This window comes from Lolium rigidum, chromosome 6 (genome assembly GCF_022539505.1).
Source record: "Lolium rigidum isolate FL_2022 chromosome 6, APGP_CSIRO_Lrig_0.1, whole genome shotgun sequence".
NCBI classification, from domain to species: domain Eukaryota; kingdom Viridiplantae; phylum Streptophyta; class Magnoliopsida; order Poales; family Poaceae; genus Lolium; species Lolium rigidum.
Window position 1 is genome coordinate 302,731,032 of NC_061513.1, and position 18,754 is coordinate 302,749,785.

The following is an 18,754-nucleotide window of genomic DNA, read 5'->3' on the forward strand; positions in this document are numbered from 1 at the left end:
ACAAGTATCAACTTGGCCGAGCCTCTACTAGCAACGGAGAGCATGCAAGAACATAAATAACATATATGATAGATTGATTATCAACTTGACATAGTATTCAATATTCATCGGATCCCAACAAACACAACATGAAGGATTACAAATAGATGATCTTGATCATGATAGGCAGCTCACAATCTAACATGATAGCACAATGAGGAGAAGACAACCATCTAGCTACTGCTCTGGACCCATAGTCCAGGGGTGAACTACTCACACATCGATCCGGAGGCGATCATGGCGATGAAGAGACCTCCGGGAGATGATTCCCTCTCCCGGCGGTGGTGCGGAGGCGATCTCCTGAATCCCCCGAGATGGGATTGGCGGCGGCGGCGTCTGCGGAAGCTTTTCCGTATCGTGGCTCTCGGATGCGGGGGTTTCGCGACGAAGGCTTTAAGTAGGCGGAAGGGCAGGTCAGGGGGCCACACGAGGGCCCCACACAACAGGCCGGCGTGGCCAAGGCCCAGGCCGCGCCGCCTTGTTGTGTCGTCGCCCCGTGGCCCCACTTCGTTTACTCTTCGGACTTCTGGAAGCTTCGTGCAAAAATAGGACCCTGGGCGTTGATTTCGTCCAATTCCGAGAATATTTCCTTACTAGGATTTACGAAACCAAAAACAGCAGAAAACAAGCAATCGGCTCTTCGGCATCTCGTCAATAGGTTAGTGCCGAAAAATGCATAATAATGACATATAATGTGTATAAAACATGTGAGTATCATCATAAAAGTAGCATGGAACATAAGAAATTATAGATACGTTTGGGACGTATCAAGCATCCCCAAGCTTAGTTCCTACTCGCCCTCGAGTAGGTAAACGATAACAAAGATAATTTCTGAAGTGACATGCTATCATAATCTTGATCATACTATTGTAAAGCATATGAGATGAATGCAGCGATTCGAAGCAATGATGAAGATAATGAGTAAACAAATGAATCATATAGCAAATACTTTTCATGAATAATACTTTCAAGACAAGCATCAATAAGACTTGCATAAGAGTTACTCATAAAGCAATAAATTCGAAGTAAAGGCATTGAAGCAACACAAAGGAAGATAAAAGTTTCAGCGGTTGCTTTCAACTTCAACATATTTATCTCATGGATAATTGTCAACACAAAGTAATATAACAAGTGCAATAAGTAAACATGTAAGAATCAATGCACACAGTTGATACAAGTGTTTGCTTCTAAGATAGAAGGAATAGGCAAACCGACGTGAACAATAAAGTAGAAGATAGGCCCTTCGCAGAGGAAGCATTGATTACTATATTTGTGCTAGAGCTTTTATTTTGAAAACAAGAAACAATTTTGTCAACGGTAGTAATAAAGCATATGTGTTATGTATAAGACATCTTATAAGTTGCAAGCCTCATGCATAGTATACCAATAGTGCTCGCACCTTGTCCTAATTAGCTTGGATTAACACGGAATATCATTGCATAGCATATGTTTCAACCAAGTGTCACAAAGGGGTACCTCTATGCCGCCTGTACAAAGGTCTAAGGAGAAAGCTCGCATTGGATTTCTCGCTTTTGATTATTCTCAACTTAGACATCCATACCGGGACAACATAGACAACAGATAATGGACTCCTCTTTAATGCATAAGCATTCAACATCAATTAAAATTCTCATAAGAGATTGAGGATTAGTTGTCCACACTGAAACTTCCACCATGAATCATGGCTTTAGTTAGCGGCCCAATGTTCTTCTCTAACAATATGCATACTCAAACCATTTGATCATGAAAATCGCCCTTACTTCAGACAAGACGAACATGCATAGCAACTCACATGATATTCAACAAAGGTAAAAGTTGATGGCGTCCCCAGAAACATGGTTACCGCTCAACAAGCAACTTATTAAGAAATAAGACACATAAGTACATATTCTTCACCACGATAGTTTTTAAGGCTATTTGTCCCATGAGCTATGTATTGCGAAGACAAAGAACAGAAATTTTAAAGGTAGCACTCAAGTAATGTACTTTGGAATGGCGGAGAAATACCATGTAGTAGGTAGGTATGGTCGACACAAATGGCATGGTTATTGGCTCAAGGATTTGGATGCACGAGAAGAATTACTCTCAATACAAGGCTATGCTAGCAAGGTTGTTTGAAGCAAACTCAAGTATAAAAGGTGCAGCAAAGCTCACATATGAACATATTGTAACTATTATAAGACTTTACATTGTCTCCTTGTTGTTCAAACTCCTCAACCAGAAAATATCTAGACTCTAGAGATCAATCATGCAAACCAAATTTTAACAAGCTCTATGTAGTTATTCATTCATGAGTACAAGGTACATGATGCAAGAGCTTAAACATGATCTATATGAGCACAACAATTGCCAAGTATCACATTATTCAAGACATTAAGCCATTTACCACATGCGGCATTTTCCGTTTCCAACCATATAGCAGTGAATGAAATAGTCCAACTTTCGCAATGAACATTAAAGATAAAGCTAAGAACACATGTGTTCATACGAAACAGCGGAGCGTGTCTCTCTCCCAAACAAAGAATGCTAGGATCCGATTTATTCAAACAAAAACAAAAATAAAAACAAACATACGCTCCAAGTAAAGCACATAAGATGTGACGGAATAAAAATATAGTTTCACTAGAGGAACCTGATAAGTTGTCGATGAAGAAGGGATGCCTTGGGCATCCCCAAGCTTAGACGCTTGAGTCTTCTTAAAATATGCAGGGATGAACCTCGGGGGCATCCCCAAGCTTTGACTTTTCACTCTTCTTGATCATATTGTATCATCCCCCTCTCTTGACCCTTGAAAACTTCCTCCACACCAAACTCGAAACAAACTCATTAGAGGGTCAGTGCATAATTCATATATTCAGAGGTGACATAATCATTCTTAACACTTCTGGACATTGCACAAAGCTACTGAAAGTTAACGGAACAAAGAAATCCATCAAACATAGCAAAACAGGCAATGCGAAATAAAAGGCAGAATCTGTCAAAACAGAATAGTTCGTAAAGACGAATTTTAAAGTTGCACCAGACTTGTTCAGATGAAAATGCCCAAATTGAATGAAAGTTGCGTACATATCTGAGGATCACGCACGTAAATTGGCAGATTTTTTTGATTTTTCTACAGAGACTACTGCTCAAATTCTTGACAGCAAGAAATGCGTTCCGTGCAGTAATCCAAATCTAGTATTGGCTTTACTATCAAAGACTTTACTTGGCACAACAATGCAATAAAATAAAGATAAGGAGAGGTTGCTACAGTATTAAACAACTTCCAAGACTCAAATATAAAATAAAGTGCAGAAGTAAAATAATGGGTTGTCTCCCATAAGCGCTTTTCTTTAACGCCTTTCAGCTAGGGGCAGAAAGTGTGAATCAAGTAACATCAAGAGACGAAGCATAAACATCATAATTTGTTCTAATAATAGAATCATAAGGTAACTTCATTATCTTTCTAGGGAAGTGTTCCATACCTTTCTTGAGAGGAAATTGATATTTAGTATTACCTTCCTTCACATCAATAGTGGCACCAACAGTTCAAAGAAAAGGTCTTCCTAATATAATGGGACAAGATGCATTGCATTCAATATCCAAGACAACAAAATCAACGGGGACAAGGTTATTGTTAACCATAATACGAACATTATCAATCCTCCCCAAAGGTTTCTTTATAGCATTATCAACAAGATTAACATCCAAATAACATTTTTTCAATGGTGGCAAGTCAAGCATATCATATATTTTCTTAGGCATAACGAAATACTTGCACCAAGATCACATAAAGCATTACAATCAAAATCATTGACCCTCATCTTAATGATAGGCTCCCAACCATCTTCTAACTTCCTAGGAATAGAAGTTTCAAGTTTTAGTTTCTCTTCTCTAGCTTTTATGTGAGCATTTGTAATATGTTTTGTAAAGGCCAAATTTATAGCACTAGCATTGGGACTTTTAGCAAGCTTTTGTAAGAACTTTATAACTTCAGAGATGTGACAATCATCAAAGTATAAACCATTATGATCTACAGCAATGGGATCATTATCCCCAATATTTTGAAAATTTTCAGCAGTTTTATCAGTTTTAGCAGTTTCAGGCAATTTTGCACGCTTTGCACTAGGAGTAGTAACATTGCCAACACCAATTATTTTACCATTGATAGTAGGAGGTGTAGCAACATGTGAATCATTAACATTACTAGTGGTGGTAATAGTCCAAACTTTAGCTATATTACTCTTTTTAGCTAGTTTTTCGTTTTCTTCTCTTTCCCACCTAGCATGCAATTCGGCCATCAATCTAATATTCTCATTAATTCGAACTTGGATGGCATTTGCTGTAGTAACAATTTTATTTTAAATATCCTTATTAGGCATAACTTTCAATTTTAAAAGATCAACATCAGAGGCAAGACTATCAACCTTAGAAGCGAGAATACCAATTTTATCAAGCTTTTCCTCAACAGATTTGTTAAAAACAGTTTGTGTACTAATAAATTCCTTAAGTATGGCTTCAAGACCAGGGGTTACACTCCTATTATTGTTGTAAGAATTCCCATAAGAATTACCATAACTATTACCATTAGCAGAAGGATATGGCCTATAGTTGTTACCAGAATTATTCCTATAAGCATTGTTGTTGAAATTATTATTTTTAATGAAGTTCACATCAACATGTTCTTCATGGGCAACCAATGAAGTTAAAGGAACATTATTAGGATCAACATTAGATCTACCATTCACAAGCATAGACATAATAGCATCAATCTTATCACTCAAGGAGGAGGTTTCTTCAATAGAATTTACCTTCTTACCTTGTGGAGCTCTTTCCGTGTGCCATTCAGAGTAATTTGTCATCATATCATCAAGAAGTTTTGTTGCCGCCCCCAAAGTGATGGACATAAAGGTACCTCCAGCAGCTGAATCCAATAGGTTCCGCGAAGAAAAATTCAGTCCTGCATAAAAGGGTTGGATGATCATCCAAGTAGTCAGTCCGTGGGTTGGGCAATTCTTTACCAAAGATTTCATTCTCTCCCATGCTTGAGCAACATGTTCATTATCTAATTGCTTAAAATTCATTATGCTACTTCTCAAAGATATAATTTTAGCGGGAGGATAATATCTACCAATAAAAGCATCCTTACATTTAGTCCATGAATCAATACTATTTCTAGGCAGAGATAGCAACCAATCTTTAGCTCTTCCTCTTAAGGAGAAAGGAAACAATTTTAATTTTATAATGTCACCATCTACATCCTTATACTTTTGCATTTCACATAGTTCAACAAAATTATTGAGATGGGCGACAGCATCATCAGAACTAACACCAGAAAATTGCTCTCTCATAACAAGATTCAGTAAAGCAGGTTTAATTTCAAAGAATTCTGTTGTAGTAGCAGGTGGAGCAATAGGTGCGCATAAGAAATCATTATTATTTGTGCTAGTGAAGTCACACAACTTAGTATTCTCAACAGTACCCATTTTAGCAATAGTAAATAAAGCAAAGTAAATAAAGTAAATGCAAGTAACTAATTTTTTGTGTGTTTTCAATATAGAGAACAAGACAGTAAATAAAGTAAAACTAGCAACTAATTTTTTTGTGTTTTTGAGAAGCAAACAAAGCAATAAATAAAGTAAAGCAAGACAAAAACAAAGTAAAGAGATTGGAAGTGGGAGACTCCCCTTGCGGCGTGTCTTGATCTCCCGGCAACGGCGCCGTAAATTTAGCTTGATGCGTGCGATCGACACGTCCGTTGGGAACCCCAAGAGGAAGGTGTGATGCGTACAGTAGCAAGTTTTCCCTCAGAAAGAAACCAAGGTTTATCGAACCAGGAGGAGCCAAGAAGCACGTTGAAGGTTGATGGCGGCGGAGTGTAGTGCGGCGCAACACCACGGATTCTGGCGCCAACGTGGAACCTGCACAACACAATCACAGAACTTTGCCCCAACGTAACAGTGAGGTTGTCAATCTCACCGGCTTGCTGTAAACAAAGGATTAGATGTATAGTGTGGATGATGATGGTTGTTTGCGAAGAACGGTAAAGAACAATTGCGACGGATTGTATTTCGGATGTAAAGAATAGGACCGGGGTCCACGGATCACTAGTGGTGTCTCTCCCATAAGATAAGCGGATGTTGGGTGAACAAATTACGGTTGGGCAATTGACAAATAAAGAAGGCATAACAATGCACATACATATATCATGATGAGTACTATGAGATTTAATCGGGGCATTACGACAAAGTACATAGACCGCTATCCGAGCATGCATCTATGCCTAAAAGTCCACCTTCGGGTTATCATCCGAACCCCCTCCGGTATTAAGTTGTAAACAACGGACAATTGCATTAAGTATGGTGCGTAATGTAATCAACACAAATATCCTTAGACAAAGCATCGATGTTTTATCCCTAGAGGCAACATCATATCCACAACCTTAGAACTTTACGTCACTTGTCCCGGATTTAATGGAGGCATGAACCCACTATCGAGCATAAATACCCCCTCTTGGAGTCACAAGTATCAACTTGGCCGAGCCTCTACTAGCAACGGAGAGCATGCAAGAACATAAATAACATATATGATAGATTGATAATCAACTTGACATAGTATTCAATATTCATCGGATCCCAACGAACACAACATGAAGGATTACAAATAGATGATCTTGATCATGATAGGCAGCTCACAAGATCTAACATGATAGCACAATGAGGAGAAGACAACCATCTAGCTACTGCTATGGACCCATAGTCCAGGGGTGAACTACTCACACATCGATCCGGAGGCGATCATGGCGATGAAGAGACCTCCGGGAGATGATTCCCCTCTCCGGCAGGGTGCCGGAGGTAATCTCCTGAATCCCCCGAGATGGGATTGGCGGCGGCGGCGTCTGATACGTCTCCAACGTACCTATAATTTATGATGTTCAATGCTTGTTTTATGACAATACTTACATGTTTTGCTTGCACTTTATAATGTTTTTATGCATTTTCCGGAACTAACCTATTAACGAGATGCCGAAGGGCCGATTGCTCGTTTTCGTTGTTTTTGGTTCCGGAAAGGCTGTTCGGGCAATATTCTCGGAATTCGACGAAACGAAGACCCAACATCTTATTTTTCCGGAACCTTCCGGAAAGTCGAGGGGGGACCGAGGGGTGCCCCGGGGACCCCACACATGTGGGCTGCGCGGGCTCCACCACGGCGCGCCGGCCTGGTGTGAGGAGCCCCGTGGCTCCTCCGACTCCGTCTCTTCGCCTATTTAAGTCGTCTCGACCTAAAAACGCGATACCAATTGACGAAACTCCAGAAAGACTCCAGGGGCGCCGCCACCATCGCGAAACTCCGTTTCGGGGGACAGAAGTCTCTGTTCCGGCACGCCGCCGGGACGGGGAAGTGCCCCCGGAAGCCATCTCCATCGACACCACCGCCTCCATCATGCTCCGTGAGTAGTTCCCGCATGGACTACGGGTTCTAGCTGTAGCTAGTTGGTACTCTCTATCCCATGTACTTCAATACAATGATCTCATGAGCTGCCTTACATGATTGAGATTCATCTCGATGTAATCGGTGTTGTGTTTGTCGGGATCCGATGGATTGTTACATTATGATTAGTCTATCTATAAAGTTTGTGAAGTTATTGTTGCTGCAATCTTGTTGTGTTTAATGCATGTCACTAGGGCCCGAGTGGCATGATCTTAGATTTAAGCTCTATACTTATTGCTTAGATTGTATCTACAAGTTGTATGCACATGTCTATGTCCTGAACCAAAGGCCCCAAAGTGACGAAATTGGGACAACTCGGAGGGGAAGGCTTAGATATGAGGATCACATGTTTTCACGGAGTGTTAATGCTTTGCTTCGGTGCTCTATTAAAAGGAGTGCCTTAATTTCCGAGTAGATTCCCTAGAGGCCCGGCTGCCACCGGCTGGTAGGACAAAAAGATGTTGTACAAGTTTCTCATTGCGAGCACGTATGACTATATATGGAAAACATGCCTACATGATTAATGATCTTGATGTTCTGTCTTAATGCTATTTCAATCCTATCAATTGCCCAACTGTAATTTGTTCACCCAACACTTGTTATTGGAGAGTTACCACTAGTGTAGATAGTCGGGAACCCTGGTCCATCTTTCATCATCATATACTCGTTCTACATGACATTGGAAGTAGTATCAACTATTTTCCGGTGCCATTGCTCTCATATTATCATGTTACCGCTGCTCGTGTTACTATTACTATCGCTTTCATATCACTGCTACTTTCACATCACCCTCGTTACTAGTGCTTTTCCAGGTGCAGCTGAATTGACAACTCAGTTGTTAAGGCTTATAAGTATTCTTTACCTCCCCTTGTGTCGAATCAATAAATTTGGGTTTTACTTCCCTCGAAGACTGTTGCGATCCCCTATACTTGTGGGTTATCAGCGTCTCTGGAAGGTTTTCCGTATCGTGGCTCTCGGTACTGGGGGTTTCGCGACGAAGGCTTTAAGTAGGCGGAAGGGCAGGTCAGGGGGCCACACGAGGGCCCCACACAACAGGCCGGCGCGGCCAAGGCCCAGGCCACGCCGCCTTGTTGTGTCGTCGCCCCGTGGCCCCACTTCGTTTACTCTTCGGACTTCTGGAAGCTTCGTGCAAAAATAGGACCCTGGGCGTTGATTTCGTCCAATTCCGAGAATATTTCCTTACTAGGATTTCTGAAACCAAAAACAACAGAAAATAGCAACTGGCTCTTCGGCATCTCGTCAATAGGTTAGTGCCGTAAAATGCATAATAATGACATATAATGTGTATAAGACATGTGAGTATCATCATAAAAGTAGCATGGAACATAAGAAATTATAGATACGTTTGGGACGTATCAATAAGCTTCTCCAAGTCCTTTATAGGAAGGTCTTGGGAGAGCTCGTTGGCATCTTCTTCGCCGACATACATTCAAAGGGGACTTTTGCGAGCTTGTAAGGCTGCACTCTAATCCTAAGGAAGTATGCGATAATCTGGATACCCGACAATTCCTTCCCACGGGTATTCTGAAGCTCATGGATACAGGACATCAATGCTTTTGTCGCCATTTTTTCTTCTTCAGTGGCTTCAGCGTCCCAGGATCGGCGGCGAAGAATCTTGGCATTTCCATCAAAGGAGCTATGTTGTACTCCGCCGAGTCGGAGCTTTCCTCGTGGATATACAACCATTTTTTGCGCCACCCTTGAACTGAGTCGGGGAATTTGACGTCAAAGTATTCGACATCGGAGGCGGACGCGAGATAACAACGCCGCCTATGTTATAGGCAACGTTGGGAGAGCCATTACGGCAAAGGAGGAAAATGTGCTTCCATAAAGCCCGGCTAGGGTGGACTCCAAGGAAAGATTCGCGAGAGAGTGATGAAGATCGAGATGTGGAGGATGGAGTTGTGAGTAAGATGGTGAAGTTGCAATCCGTACACAAAAAGCAACCCACGCGAGAAAATCGTGAATGGGGGAAGAAAGGCCGCTGGATGAGGTGGTCAACGAGCCCGACCCGATACTCGATAGGAGGGGATGGATAGCTCTCCTCGCTGGGGAAGCGCAGCGAGTCTTTCTTCTTGCTGATCCCAAGCTTCTTCAGCAAGTTGATATCTTGGGCGGAGATTTTGGATCTCTCCCACTCAGTGGTCCCCAGATCCGCTGTCGCCATCTTCGCGTCGGGGGTGCTGTGCCTTGAAAGTCTTGGCCGCGGCGGCATCAACAATGGTGTGGAGAAAGTGGAGCAGTACGCGTGCGCTAGAACTTGGTTGTTTGCAATGGAGATTGGAGCAGAGGAGGTATGAGCAATGGTGCGGCGAAGGGGAATAAGCGAGGAAGAAGGAGAGTATTTATAGCGAGGATTAGTCGAACGCCGCACCGTTGGATGTTTTCCAAATAGACTTGATGCTTTACACGTGGACCAAAGGGTACAATGGTACTTTTACCATGATGGAACTGGACAGGCGCTATAGCGCGTGGAGCAGAAAAAGCGGAGGACGTGTGTCCCCCACTTGCGTAACGTGTCAACGAGGTCGCGGTGTTTTGGGCCCGCAGATCGGTGAACGGACAGCTCTCGCGTCTTCCCAATACAAAGATCGTGGCTATCGTCGAGCAATGATGTCACCTCTCTAAAGAAAAATTTCGGCTATAAAGATTAATGAAATTGGCGGCGGACAAAGACTATTGATTATTTCGAGAAGCCTTTGACCAAATACAAGTTTTTGCTCAAATGCTCGGGGGCTACTTTGGAAAAAAGAAAATTCGAGTATGACAAAAATAGAAATGGCGAGAGCCTATGACCAAATACAAAGCATTTCTTCATAGCCTCGGGGCTACTCCCATTGGGAGCGGCGGTCGCGCACCCGATCGATATGGAAAAGTTCGAGGAAAAGAATGACAATATAGTGACATAAGGCGTTAAAGTGTTGAGCCTACAACCAAGCACTAGTTCTTGGTTGTAGCCTAGAGACTACTCCCATCGGGAACGCTGTTCGCGTGCCCGATGAAATTATAAAAAAAGTGAGCATATTTCGAAGTTATACAAATAACTCTACATATACTCCCATCGGGAGGGCAAAAATAAGTCATCCGTTGACTCAATAAAATGTGCTATTCCAACGGTAGAAAAGGCACTCGACAATATATTCTCGTGAGCGCCAAAGTCGCGAATAATCTTCGAATGCCGCAAAACTTTGTGAAGGTAAGACCCGGCATCCGTTACGGCGGCGTGGCACTATCTCACGACGTCGGTTTGCTACTTTTTTCCGTATCAACACATACGAAGAAAAATCCTAACGGACGCTGTTAGGGTACCCGATAAAATATGAACGGACTCGACAGAATGGTAAGACCTTAAGCGACACTGTCGAAATTAACACAGTATCCCGAGATCATGTCCGGGGACGTGGATCTTGAAGTGAGGTTTTGCGGATTGCCACTAGAGCGGTTAACTAGTACCTAATCCAGTCGGATGAACTAGCCCCAATTACCATTATCCATGTACAATATATAATTGTGTATCTAAAGATATGCGATAAAATCGACAAAGTTATTGGATGATTGTAAGGTTGGAGATTTTTCCTGATTCTTCGATTGAAGCAAAATCTCTAATGGGCCTGCCAAAGATGGGTTTACCGAAGGCCTACGAGCCGAAGAATATGAAGTTTAGAAGCCCAAGTTATGTTAAGGAAAGTTAGAGTTGTATTGGGAAATATAGACTTGTAATTTTACGGGGACGGGTTAGAAACCCTTCCGGACTCTAGCAACTTATGTATTACGAATCCCTCTGGCTCCGCCTCCTATATAAGGGGGAGTCGAGGGACAAATGGAGGATCGATTCATTGTTTTCACGCAACCCCTAATTTTCATTAATTGTCGTAGCATTTTCAAGTTGAAACCTTGAGATCTACTTGCTCTCTACTTCCGAACTAAAACCCTAGTCTCACGATCGTAGGCATTGATAAGTTAATCCCTTGTCGACGGGCCACTTGAAGAACTTACGGGTGGCGAGGGCGAAGAGAAGATGGGTAGGATGCTTGTCAAGGATTAATTCGAGTTTTAGTGCACATTGCAAAATAAAGTTTTGTAAAGTAGCGGATTATGCGAGCTAACTGAAAAATGGTAGTACTAGATTTTTTTGTATTTTGATATATTTTTGAAGTACTTTTATTATGCTATAACTCAGCACGCGGACGCCCACACACCGCGCTGTCGTGTGGAGAACGTTTAGCACGCGGCACGCACCTACACCGCAGCCGGCACGCGCTGGAGCACCGAGACACTCCGCCATCCGGCCGGCCCTGCCCCGGCCGCGCGTCTCGTCGGTACACCGCTCGTCTAGAACGGGAGCGGCAGAGAGCCAGCCAAGCCAATAGGACCACGCCGGCGTCATCGTCCGAATAAACAAAAAAGAGAAATCAATCAACGCCGGCGTGTTCTTATCCGAAGCCTGCAAAGCGGCGCACCAGACCCATCCCCACGCTTTTCTTCATTTTTCCTGTCGAAAAAAACCCCAAAATATGCCAGCCATTTCCGTCAAGTTTCATCAAGAACGTACTCCCAGTTATTACCAGTTTCAGGCCAGCAAAAGGTGGGCAGCATCTCACTACCTTTTTTGCTAAATTGGTGCAAGAACAGGATCGCATCCTTGTGCAGCATTCGAGCTCCTCGGTTTGCACGAAAATAGAGAGGCCGAGCTGAAGTCCTGGCCAGAAACAGGTGGAGTGTGAATCAGCTGTCTGTCTGGTCACTAGCTAGGACAGACAAAAGAGAAGAACCAAACAGGAGTAGATCTTTCTCCAAGCAACGAACCGCTTCCAGATATGAACAAAACCGCACCTTTCCGCCGGGCCGTGGGCTGGCCCAAGGTGGGCTAGGGTTTCTCGTTGCTTCCCGCTGAAGTTATTTAAAGGGGATATCGCTACGGCCACCAAGGCTGCCTATCACTGGCAGACCTGGGAATTTACCACTGAAAAAAATGTGCATTTCAGTAAAATATTTTTTTATGATCTCCTAAATTACTTTCTTTGCTCTTCGATTGGATGTGCTGCTCCACCATAGTTTTAATTAGAGAAGGATTTTTGCGGGAACTAGAGAAGGATTTGAAAGTAGTGTTTTTCATTGTTTTCTTGTTTGAGGGTTTTTCGTTCAACTATCCCCTTTTTATTCTACTGTTTAGCTGCGCCAGTTTTAGAAAAAAAGGATTTCGCAACAGATCAAAAGTATATCAGACGTTCAGATCCAGTTAAAAAGCATACACATGCGTACTCTAATAGAGGTGACTTTACTTGTGACAATATTTTGATACGGATGTATTCGAAGATTTGATTATACATGAGTTGTGCAATACCCAATGAACCATATATATCATCATGTATGTTTTCACACCTAGTTACACGTTTAACTTTTGGTCTATAGAACGGTGTTTTTGTCAGTCTCTCTTTAGAAAAGAAAATGCAAGTGTCAAACGATTCAAAATTTGAATGACTCCAAGAATCCATTTGCACGGAGTTTTTTAATGTGTTCCTTTCTAACATGACATAAACGGCGGTTTCACAAATTAGTGGAATTCAAATCGTTTGCCTTATGGCATATTAGCGTCAGTATTATGCATGTCTGTTTCACCATTAATATTTATAATAACTTATCCATTCTATATGGAGTACGATCATAATTTAAACAACTCATTGATTTTATTAGATTGGAACCAAATAACAATTATTAAGTTCTTAGAACAAATCTCAAGTGCTAGGTAGAGACGCCAACAACGAACAAAATAACACTTTATTACGCCTGCAGTCGTGCATTATTACAATATTCCTTGCTAGTCATTTAGGTAATTGGATTTTTGTATCGTGTTGCATTGCATGGCATCTCATACCAATGCATGGTGCTGTCGGTGAAGGCGCCGTGACAATCTTGTTGGCAGTTGTTGTGGAAGCGGTTGGGAAACCCTAAGAGGAAGGTGTGATGAGCACGGCAGCAAGTTTTTCTCTCGGTACGAAACCAAGGTTTAATCGACTAGTAGGAGAAAGACGTGACTACTGAAGGTTTCTGGTTGGTCGACTAGTGGTAGGACGCACTATCGGCGTCAGCAACAACGTGAAACCCGCATACAACACAACCAAAATACTTTGCCCCAACTTGCAGAGTGAGGTTGTCAATCTCACCGGTTTGTCTGAACACAAAGGATTAGACGTATCGTAGTGGAAAGAGATGTTTGCGTAGAAGTAAACGAGAACAAGATTGGCAGAGAATTTATCAAGTAAAGAAAATAGGACCGGGATCCACGCGTTCACTAGAGGTGTTCTCATAAAGATAAATAGCATGTTGGGTGAACAAATTACAACTGGGCAATTGATAGAATATCGACCAATACATGACAAGATACTATGAGATTTGATATGGGCATTACAACATAATACATAGACCGTAATCCAACTGCATCTATAACTAATAATCCACCTTCAGAGTTATCGTCTCGAACCCTTTCAGATATTAAGCTGCAAGCAACTGTACTATCGCATTAAGCAATATGTGTAAAGTAAACAATAGAATTACTCCGAGATAAACCATTGTTCAAAAAATCGGCTGAGACATTTATCGCCCGATTTATCGTGAATCGTGTGGTAACCGAGTAAGATTTTGGCATATCGGTTAATTTATCGCTCCACCGATATTTCGCGCCGATTTTCTACCGAGATCGATATTTCGCCCGATTTTCGCTCTCATGGTCGATATCTCGACCGATTGTTGTTAAATTTCGATGAAATTTGGTATGTCAATCGATATTTTTGTCCCATGGTTTTGTAGAACTATGCATTAGCTCAAATTATTTATTTTTATTGATTCAATGCAGCGGAATTGATACGTCTCCGACGTATCGATAATTTCTTATGTTCTATGCCATATTATTGATGATACCTACATGTTTTATGCACACTTTATGTCATATTCGTGCATTTTCTCGGAACTAACCTATTAACAAGATGCCGAAGTGCCAGCTTGCTGTTTTCTGCTGTTTTTGGTTTCGAAATCCTAGTAACGAAATATTCTCGGAATTGGACGTAAATCGAAGACCCAGTGGGCCTATTTCGCCACGAACCTTCCAAGACCGAAGAGCATACTGAGTGGGGCCACGAGGTGGCCAAACCACATGGCGGCGCGGCCAAGGGGGCCCGCGCCGCCCTGTGGTGTGGGCCCCTCGTCAGCCCCCCGACTCCGCCCTTCCGCCTACTTAAAGCCTCCGTCGCGAAACCCCTGATGCGAAAACCACGATACGGAAAACCTCACCGAGACGCCGCCGCGCCAATCCCATCTCGGGGGATTCTCGAGATCTCCTCCGCACCCCGCCGGAGAGGGGATTCATCTCCCGAGGACTCTACACCGCCATGGTCGCCTCCGGAGTGATGAGTGAGTAGTTCACCCTCGACTATGGGTCCATAGCAGAGCTAGATGGTTGTCTTCTCCTCATTGTGCTTCATTGTTGGATCTTGTGAGCTGCCTAACATGATCAAGATCATCTATCTCGTAATACTCTATGTTGTGTTTGTCGGGATCCGATGGATAGAGAATACCATGTTATGTTAATTATCAAGTTATTACATATGTGTTGTTTATGATCTTGCATGCTCTCCGTTATTAGTAGAGGCTCTGCCAAGTTGTTGCTAGTAACTCCAAGAGGGAGTATTTATGCTCGATAGTGGGTTCATGCCTGCATTGACACCTGGGACAGGGACAGAAAGTTCTAAGGTTGTGTTGTGCCGTTGCCACTAGGGATAAAACATTGATGCTATGTCCGAGGATGTAGTTATTGATTACATTACGCACCATACTTAATGCAATTGTCTGTTGCTTTGCAACTTAATACTGGAAGGGGTTCTGATGATAACCCGAAGGTGGACTTTTTAGGCATAGATGCAGCTTGGATGGCGGTCTATGTACTTTGTCGTAATGCCCAATTAAATCTCACTATACTTATCATGACATGTATGTGCATTGTTATGCTCTCTCTATTTGTCAATTGCCCGACCGTAATTTGTTCACCCAACATGCTTTTATCTTATGGGAGAGACACCTCTAGTGAACTCGTGGACCCCGGTCCATTCTTTAATACTCGAAATACAAATCTGCCGCAATACTTGTTTTACCGTTTTCTCTCGCAAACAATCATCTTCCACACAATTCGGTTAATCCTTTGTTACAAGCAAGCTCGGTGAGATTGACAACCTCACTGCTTCGTTGGGGCAAAGTACTTTGGTTGTGTTGTGCAAGTTCCACGTTGGCGCCGGAATCCCGGTGTTGCGCCGCACTACATCCCGCCGCCATCAACCTTCAACGTGCTTCTTGGCTCCTCCCGGTTCGATAAACCTTGGTTTCTTCTCGAGGGAAAACTTGCCGCCGTGCGCATCATACCTTCCTCTTGGGGTTGCCCAACGAACGTGTGAAATACACGCCATCAAGCTCTATTTCTGGCGCCGTTGCCGGGGAGATCAAGACACGCTGCAAGGGGAGTCTCCACTTCTCAATCTCTTTACTTTGTTTTTGTCTTGCTTTATTTTATTTACTACTTGTTATCACCAGCATTTTGGCTAAATCAGAGGTGGGCCGCGATCAAGATGGGCTTGGAAGATTACATATGAAAGATTTATGAAGCGGCCTCAAGCATCGGAGAAGTTGGGCTAGTTAGCCCGTGTATCTTAGTAGAATAGATTATGTACTCGATTTAGAAGTTAGAGTTTATCTCGTGCACGGTTTAGTGCACGCCCATCATTAGAAAGTCCTCCGGACTATAAATATGTACCTAGGGTTTATGGAATAAACAACAACTCACGTTCAACCCCAAAACAAAACCAATCTCGCGCATCGCCAACTCCTTCGTCTCGAGGGTTTCTATCGTAGCGACATGCCGCCTAGATCGCATCTTGCGATCTAGGCAAGACAAGCCCCACGTTGTTCATGCGTTGCTCGTACCGAAGCGCTTTTGATGGCGAGCAACGTAGTTATCATTAGATGTGTTAGGGTTAGCATTGTTCTTCGTTTAAGCATGCTTACGTAGTGCAGCCCTTGCATATCTAGCCGTCCTCACGCCTATCTCAGTGTGGAGGCGGACCCCGCTTGATCATTATTTAGTAGATCTGATCCGTTATTTACTGCTCCTTGTCTCTACAAGGATTAGTTTAATATCCGCAATAGTTTGGCCTCACAAAGTGGGAGGATCCTGTGGGCACGTAGGGTGGCGTTCGTAAGTCCTAAACGGGATGTTCCTAGGATCAACTTCATGTTGGTTTTTGGCCTCGTTTAGGATCGTAGCTTACGAGCACCGTGCGTGGCCGTCCAGGCCCAACCTCGGAGTAGGATGATCCGATTATGTGGTGAAAACCCTAGATCGTCAGTAGATCTCATTAGCTTCATCTTGACTGCACAGACCACCAAGTATTCGGTACACCCGTACGGATCATGGGGTGGATCGGTTTCTTGAGCCGATCTACAGATAACCTCGAGAGCCGATCGAGGCTCGTATTTAACGTTTACATGTATGCCCGCAGAAACCAAGCGAGGCAATCTCATCACCTTCCCCGACCAGGCATAGGTCAGGTGGCACGCCCTTGCACCCCGCAACGCCGCGTGTGACCGTAAGGAGCATCGCGGCGCCGGCCGCCGTAGGGGTCCCGCCCACCGCAGCCTAGGCCCCCGCCACGCAACGGCCGGGATCAAGGCCAGCCGCCCGGGCCGGCGGGCTTCCGCAGCCATACACATCTTCGGGCATCGAGCGGGTGGACAACCGGTCTACGACTGTAACCACTGATCGCCATCTACGATCCTTCAGAGATGGCTGGACTCTCATGCACGGCCTGCAAACACTATGCGTTTACGTAGATCAAAGCCATCCTCGAAGCCGCACTCTTCTGCTTCTCTCCCACCGAACCCACTCCCATGGACGTCGCCGGGGAGGGGCTCCACGCCCGAAGCCAGCGCTTGAGGAGAGATCTCTCCTACCCCGTTGAAGGAGCTGCACCAAGTCTCTTCCGAAGCTATGGGGATCTACCCAAAGATGCCTCTAAGGGAACATGACGGGATCACAGGCAACTCCTTGGAGCCGAACTCATCGCGCTTCCGCTCGAGAACACCCGCCGCACCTGAGACGGGCATCGGCCATAGGAACCCACGCCCGTGTTCCCAAGGTGGTCGACACTGCGGACTCTACAAACGACCCCATAGACTACGAGCCAAAGTGTCTTTGGTGTCAATGTGGCGTGATCCGCAGAGCCGCCATGACAAGAGGAAACAAAAGCAGCCTCCACTCCCCGTGGCAAGTGATGAAGAGGGGGCCGATCCGCGCGGCCGCCAACCCCGAGGCGAGGACATGCGGTGCCCGGCAAGGGAGGGAATAAGAAGCACGCGGTATCACCGCCCACACCTCCAAGCACCCTCCTCAAGCAATAGGCGAGCAACACCAAGACCGAACGCCGCGCTACGACGCCGACGATGAAAGGAATTTCTGGTCCGATGCCGAGGTCGGAAGGAACCGCTCAACACGGCAGCAAGCAGTGGCACGGCTGTCACGCGTCGAAGGAGTGCCATGCGCGCAGTGACATGTGATAAGCACCGGGACTGCTTCGTTCTTCAAACATTGCCGGGACTCCCGATGAGCCGGATTGCCAACAACCGAGTGACCGCCCGTAATGCAAAACAACTGGAAGCAAGGGTGCCGCTAACGTGTCCGTGTTCGCCCGGCTAGGGCCTTTCCCGCATCGGAACAAGCGTGCCGAGTCCCCTCGATGCTGGAAGGTTCTCGAGGAGCCGGAGGATCGGTGCGTGAAGAATACAAATATCACGCCGTATGGTGCCCTCTCCCCGATGGGCTCGGCCTGCTCCCGTGGTGCAAAGCGTCCAGCGCTCGTGAGTGAAGAAACCGAAAGATTATACCTTCCGCTAAGACGCTTTGCTATAGACGCGCTTCGATCTCGCCGCTTGTAACTGCGGAACCTCGACGAGGGTCACCACAAAGAAAGAGATTTCGACAGAGAAAAAGTCGGTTTGATGAAACATCGGGCCGGCACGCCGCTTTGGTGTTTATCTCTTCGGAAACAATGCCGTGACGATTTAATCGCAAGACACCCTGATCGGGTGAAGCCCACGCTTGCCATTTTGGAGAAGATGACAGAGCGCACCTGGCGCTCCCGCACTTTACTGGTGACATATCGATGTATATACGTAACAACGCTTG